Source organism: Diadema antillarum, unplaced genomic scaffold (genome assembly GCF_040938485.1).
Source record: "Diadema antillarum isolate AM-2024a unplaced genomic scaffold, OU_Dant_1.0 scf00000227, whole genome shotgun sequence".
Taxonomy (NCBI): Eukaryota; Metazoa; Echinodermata; class Echinoidea; order Diadematoida; family Diadematidae; genus Diadema; species Diadema antillarum.
Genome location: NW_027271116.1, coordinates 106,760 through 114,378, shown reverse-complemented (window position 1 = coordinate 114,378; position 7,619 = coordinate 106,760).

Genomic DNA, 7,619 nt, shown 5'->3' with positions numbered 1-7,619 from the left:
TTCTTCTGTGGAACCATCATGCTTTTTCCTTATGCAGTAAGTAGGCTCTACTCTTATTCTTCCACTTTTCTTCCGTCTTATCTCCCTTGCTCTTCGTCTTTCTGTCTGCCTTTCTTTTTTCTCTCCCCTCCCCCTCCTCCTCTTTTTGCATGGGTCAGCACTGTCACGACTATTGTCCTATAGTCCTTTGTCAAATGTCAAAGTTAATTTTAACCGCTGACATTTTTACTTTTGACATTTTTACTTCTGACATTTTTACCTCTGACATTTTTACCTCTGACAGTTTTACTTCTGACATTTTTTACCTCTGACATTTTTACCTCTGACATTTTGACCTCTGACATTTTTACCTCTGACAATTTTACCTGACACCTAAATGGATACTAATCGCAACACAACGATCACATCATTTCGTAAATAAAATGTTGTCATTTTGTTACGAAATATTGTCATTTCGTCGACGAAATGTTTATTTCCTTACAAAATGTTATTTCGTAACGAATATAATCATTTTGTGACGAAATGTTGTCATTTCGTCAAGAAATATTGTCTTTTCGTAACGAAATGATTTATTTCGTCAAACGAAATGTTGTCGAAATGAACATTTCGCCGACGAAATGACTGATTTCGTAACGAAATATAGGCCATGCAACACTTGGCGCCCCATAATTTTATCTCCATTATTACCTCTGTTATTCATATGTCGTTTTTCTGGGGTTTCTGTGTGTGATATACCCCGGATGATACCTCCTTGTTTATATGTAGCATCTTCGTCACATATATACCACCAAGAGGTTCAAGAGCTAGGGTTACAACTGGCTGTAATTACTCAAATAGTTGCCACATCAGGTGCATTTGAGCCTTTGATGAGAGGGGTTTGATGTCACCACCTTTCTGAGCAATCTGGAGAAAGAACATAAAGGCGGGTATATTTGGTTTGTTTATTCATTAAACGAAATGAAATGTCCCTTGATGATAAGAAAAAATTAGAGCAGAATGTAACCTCGTCCAGAAATGTGCAAAAGTGTAAATCAGAGCTGTGTTTTGTGAAAGCGTACCCTTTTGCATGGCAAGGTGATTTTATCACTTTTCCCGTTGATTTCGTAAAATATAACAGATATTGTATAATCTTCAACAGTATAGTTCTTTATAAAATGATTACGTTGAATTAGTGTCTGGAGATGTCCAGTCGAATGATTTGGATCTTTACTTTATCAACCTTTGTGCAATTTCTATTCGCGCATCGCCGTGATTACTATTTCGTGCAGCTAAATTATTTTTTACATTAAACAGCGATGACGATAAGTATAAATTACCATCACAAAGATATGTTTTCTTTACCATGTTTACAAAGATCTGCTGGTCACAATGCAATAAGACGTTAATTACCTGTCTGCGTATGAGTGAGGCAGACCATGGGCACATTCAGTTTGGCACATACCTAAGATATTTTTTTGAGTGGCGGCATCAAACATGGATTCAAAGGAAGTAAGATTGCTGTGACTCCATCTCTTGAGCCTCTTAGGTCGGGTAGTTTTCGTGCATTCCATGGCTCAGAGGTGAATCACCACTTTGAGGGCATGAAGAAAAATTTCAATATTTCAGAGGAAGAAAAGGAAGCCTTCAAAGAAAAGACACAGAGATAAATCACAAAATAGATCAGAAAGATTTGACCTCAGAAATGAGAGAAAATCCTCGAAGACTCCTCCTGACAGTTTGTCCGTCATGTTTGAAGATTTTGTATGCAAATTGAACACCGATACTTCAGACAGTGCGTCTGGAAATTTGCGGTTGACCCAGAAGTTTGGAGCTTCATGACCAAAATGGCGAATTGTGCACCTATAATAGAATGGAAATTATATACACGACTCTGAATGCATTATTACCGAACCCACATTTTTTTTTTTGTCAGAGACAAACAATGAATAAAAGAAATGTTCCCCTTACATGACAGCACGAGAATTCGCGAAATATGTGACAGCAAACAGAAGAATAACTTCATGTTATGAAGCATATAAAATGTCAGTTGAATATATTTTGTCTATATTGTTACTTCTCTGCTTGTGATGTAGCACTACTCTGAGCAAAGTTCAGCTCACAGTTTAAGCACGCTTCTGCATAAAAACGTCGACATTGTTTAAAAAATAATTTCTATGATATACGTATAACTAAATTTCTGCTATTATGACACGTTTACAAAGTAAAAGTGTAACTCCCATATTATTCCCATTCTTTCGTTAGTTTAAATTTCTTCAGGTAGATTAGTTTTAATTGCTCGATAACTTCAAAAAGAGCACAATGTTTCTCTCAAAAAGTGATGCCTCTACCAGACATGCACTTGAAGTCTGTATTGATGATATTATGTTCTCATCATGCTCATGGATGATACAGAACAAACGTACACTGAATGACGACAAAAGTAAAATCATAATTGCCTCAAACCACTTGGCAGCCAAAAGGTTCGTAATTAGTCATTGGGTATAGTCGTGTTACTATGAAATCTTTATCAAGCTGAATAGGAAACTGAAATGTCAATTGCAACTCATCTTGACAACTCCATGTTTGTCAGCGTATTATGTGCATTACCCAATAATCACAGTAACAGAAAGTCATCGTACGCTTACCGCCTTTGCTATCCATTCACTTTATTTTTCGTATATTGATCATACAAATGCATATTGTTCAAGGTTTCATCTTACCAACTTGCCAAACTACAAATTCTGCTGTGTAGGTCTTCATTGAATCGTCTCGCTACTGCATGCCATATTACCCCATGCAGTTATCAAAGTTTTCATTTGGCCCCACAAAACTTGCAAAATCTTGTGTTAGAATAGGTTCCTGGGTGGTAGAAATCCTCGCTATATACCGTATGTTCCCCCCCCCCCCAAAAAAAAAAAAAAAAAATACAACGTGACCCTCCGCAATGATATCTTTAAAAATAGTGAATCAAATTAAATACAAATTCAGTGTATGAAACTATAAGTCATTTGCCCACATCTTAAAGAAAACCCCATTCGATTTGCTTTACTGGTGAAGGAGAAAATGAGGAAATTTGTAGAGGATGTCAGGAATCTCTTCCCTCCAAGTTCTGTCTATTGTATTCACACACAAGAGCACTCATGACATGCTTTACAACAATTCACATTTCTCTGTGACCGCTTAACCAAATTGAATGGGATTTTCTGCAAAATTGAGCTAGGATGTTATATTTTAAGACCCTGAAGTAGCATTTAGACAGTTTAATCATATTGGGTGTTATCAATGCGAAAATCTGATTGTATATATGTATATATATATATATATATATATATATATATATATATATATTTTATTTTTTTTTTTGAGGGGGGGGGGGGGGGGGGAGATGACATATTGCAGTAATAAACCTGTAAACGATTAATAGTCCAAAGAACTATCTCAACTCCTGACAAAAAAAAAAGATTCTATACAGCTCTGTCTCTCTGGAAAGCTCTTCCGCTGGCATGACTGGGGATTCAATCAGCCGAATCCATAGAAACATTCAAAAAGAATCTATATAGTCATGAATGTATGTTTATTACGTCATGCTTCAGATGAATATTCTAAGACTTGTTCATAATATACACATTTATACGTATTTAGAATACATGCATATTCATCTCTCCCTTCTCGTTTTCAGTTCTAATATTTCATTCGTATTATATCATATTTCACGATAACATTTCATTCACATGTCATAATGAACTCGCTCTAGTTATGTCCTTCTGCATTTTAGAATAGGTCACGGAATCAAATGCTGTATTTAGTATATTATTTGAAATAATAATAATAATAATAATAATAATAATAATAATAATAATAATAATAATAACCGATTTGTGTATTCAACATGCAAACACTACAGCATACTTCGCCATATTTGTCGAATCTTTCTCTCTGGTTAGAAAAGAAGCGTGTATACATACTATGCCCCTAGATGGTTATGCATTCCAAAAAGAAAATCTGTCATGATATTAATGATACCGGTACATAATTTTCTGTATTCAGTGTGATATTGGCCATCATACCATCAGTGCATGCATTCGCCTAATACTACAATTAACTGATGGTTAAGTAATGAAGCAGGTTGCTTGATTGTGATAGATATTGATAAGAATCTTATATAATATATTTGAGTGATGAATGAAAACGTTTTGAGTATATAATTACAATTAATACAAGTATTCACGGTGAGCACTGACACATACGCGCACACACTCACATACAACTAATTTTTAAGTAAGTAATGGTGTATAATGTTATTGTATATTGCATTTGCCTATTGCATTTGCCATAGGAGGTGTTCATATGATCTATTATGTATATAATTCATATGAGTAAAAAATAAAACACGCTTGGATTTTCATTGCCTAAAGGGGAGTTCGCCTCAGACATAATTATAACGAGGATTCTAATGCCAAACTATTACTAACACGATTCAATGCATTTTATGGAAAATCGGAGAATCCATTGCAAAATTATGAATTTCTAAGTTTTTGGTTAAATCCATGCATGTACTGTCGTCGCTGAACTGGATTGCTTTGACTGAAGAGAGTTCCACTTCTTCTTTTTTTTTCGTTATGAAAAGCACTGTTTTTTCTTTTCTTTTTCTTTTTACTGCACCTGCTTAAAGGCCCCGTCACACTACAGCGAATGCCCAACGAATGCCCAACGAATGTCCAATAAATATGAAAATTTGAAGATATGTTCACATCCATTGGTAATACTAGAATAGTTCGTAACATGCTTGGCGTTCTTTGTATTCATTAGCTATTCGTAGTGATTCGCAGAGATACGCTGGAGCCGATTTTTTGTTTTAAACATGTCCAAAATCTCCAGCGTATCTCTGCGAATCCCTACGAATAGCTAATGAATACAAAGAACGTCAGACATGCAAACTGTCTTCACATTTTCGAATTCGTTGGGCTTTCGCTTGGCATTCGTTGGGCATTCGCTGTATAGTGTGATGGGGCCTTTAGTAGGAATTACAAGAAAGAATGCTACTACGCGTACCCGTAACATTTGTCATTAACAACTTAACGGAAGGGGTAAGTTAACGAAAATAAAGTTGAAATTCTCTCGTACTCATCTGGCAATGACCAAAGACGGCCTTTAAGCAACATTTTGCAAAATCACCTTTTTGGACATATTGCTTTTATTTTCTCAAGCATTTCTCAAGCGACGTGTTCTATACTAATTCATCTGCATGAAAGGAATCTGACAAAACATACATGTTTGAAGGGAGAATCCTCTTTAAAAGTTTCTGTCATAGTGTAAAATTCTCTAAGTATACAAAGAAATCAAGGATAATTAAAACCTTATTTTTGGGGTGGATGCTCGGGATATTTGGTTTTGTTATCAATAATTATTTGTCTTACACAATTCATATAAAAACAATGTTATGTATGATGTCACATGCGTACAACGCTATAAGGAAAATATAAAGAGAATTTCACAAAATTGTACTTTTTGAAAAAAGTGCACATTTCCTCGACTCGTCACTGACGTATGTTAAGGCTGATATTATTCCCTGTTGCCTTCTGAAAGAGGGATATCAAGTGTTCTCCTGTTATTCGAGAAAAGTTAAAATATGTTGAATTTTCGTTATATTTTCTTTATATCGTTGTACACATGTGACATCACAGGCTGTAGTAGTCTTCTCATCCAGCAGTGACTAAGCAGAAACTTCAAAAATTTATAACTTTGAAACGGATTGTCCGATTTTCCTCAAACTCTTGCTGATGTTTTCTACCAATATTGCTGCATTCATTCAATCCACATGTCTATGAAGGTGAACTTGTCCTTGAAGTATCAAGAAGCGTATTTTAGCTGCAGTCAAAATGTTCGAATGATCATGCTTATTTGTCAAGGTCTGTGTTCATAAATTTGTACAGTTGAGAGTCGCTCATAATTAAATCGTATAGAGCCCGAGGCAGGCAATTCATGGCGATTGAATTCAGATCTAGAGACATAATTATAGAGAGTTCTTCTTCTGTATAAAATGCAGCGTTAATTGCAATTCTTACTTCTGTATAAAGTGCAGAGTTAATTACACTGTGTAAGTGCACTTCCTCATTAATTGAATTGGATGCCTTGGCGACAAATGAGAATTCAGAAAGTGTGCAGTTATTTTTCTTTTTTTACTGTATTTCCCAGGAACTTGCGAGTATTCACGTACAACAGAAGATTAATGGTTCCTTAGTCGTAAGTAATAAATTAGTCATGAAATTCAAGCATTCTATATTTATAATGTTGACATCTAATTTTCGTATATGCAGTCCCGAGGTCAAGTGAGGATCGTGATTGTGACGCTTGCGTGTGTGTGTTTGTTTGTGTGTGTATGTGTTTGTGTTTGTGTGTGTGTGTTTGTGTGTATGTGTGTGTGTGTGTGTGTGTGTGTGTGTGTGTGTGTGTGTGTGTGTGTTTTCGGGTGGGGAGTTGAGAGCAGCGCATTATCAATTTTCAAAAGCTGTCCACGGTATAAACCATATTATTTTATGATATCAATACCATGTAAGTGACTGCTTGGGACGACACTGGGGCCCATGTGCTATTGGCAGTAACTTTCAAAAGCATGTTTTGTTTTGGTTGTAAACGGCATGGTCTGATCGACTTGCATGCTTGATACATACACCACAATGCACCACAACACCTGGATGGCACCTGGTTCAAAAACCATAAGGATATTTGCAGTCTCTTAGGTTTCAAAACATTTCTCTCATGTAGCTCTTGTGCTCCTTGACACCCGATGTGGACCTAAATCCACCCCCCCCCCCCAAAAAAAAAAAACATAAACATACAAACATCCACATAACAGGTCGATGTCGTTTATTCCTCTGTGATTTTTTTTTCGCATTGAACCTGAGAATAAATTTATTGATCGACGTTTACTTTGCTAGTTTGTGTAATTGTTGGAAATAATTTGTCGCATGTCGATAAGACACCATGGACCAGGATGTTTGGAACAATCTCCCCGAGCGAATAAAGGCAACTACTTAACTATCATTCAAGGCACTTGTGAAAAAGCGCCTTTAATTGAAATGAAATAGCCTTTGATACCTCCAGGAAAACTATTTAGGTTACCTCATCAATACACAGTCTCACACAGGTAAATCAGCATTAGTCTATTTTCAAATTATACTCGTGATCATATCAAAACTATATAATAATCGCAAACAGAAGCATACTACTGACACACACACGACATGTACAGACACTACGAACAAACCAAACCATGCACACGTCCCAAACGTCAAACAAAATTGCTCTTCACGCCCTGCACAGCACAGCACTCACCTCAGCACAGTATAATTGTAATAGTTTGTTTACCCTATACATTCCTCCACTTTCCCCTTTAAAACAAATAAAATCAAAATCGTTTTTGTTTTCTTCTTTTCCTCTCTCTCTAATTAGCTCTTTCACCAAACAGAGTAATTGATTATAGGCCCTAGTGTTCTGTTTTTGGATACGTCCCTCATAGTAATAAAAGATAAACATAATTTCGAATTTTACCCTAACGCCTCGATCCATGCCAAGTAGCTGCTTATGATCGCGATCTTCTGCGTTTCTTGTCTTATAATTGCTACAGATACATAATTTCC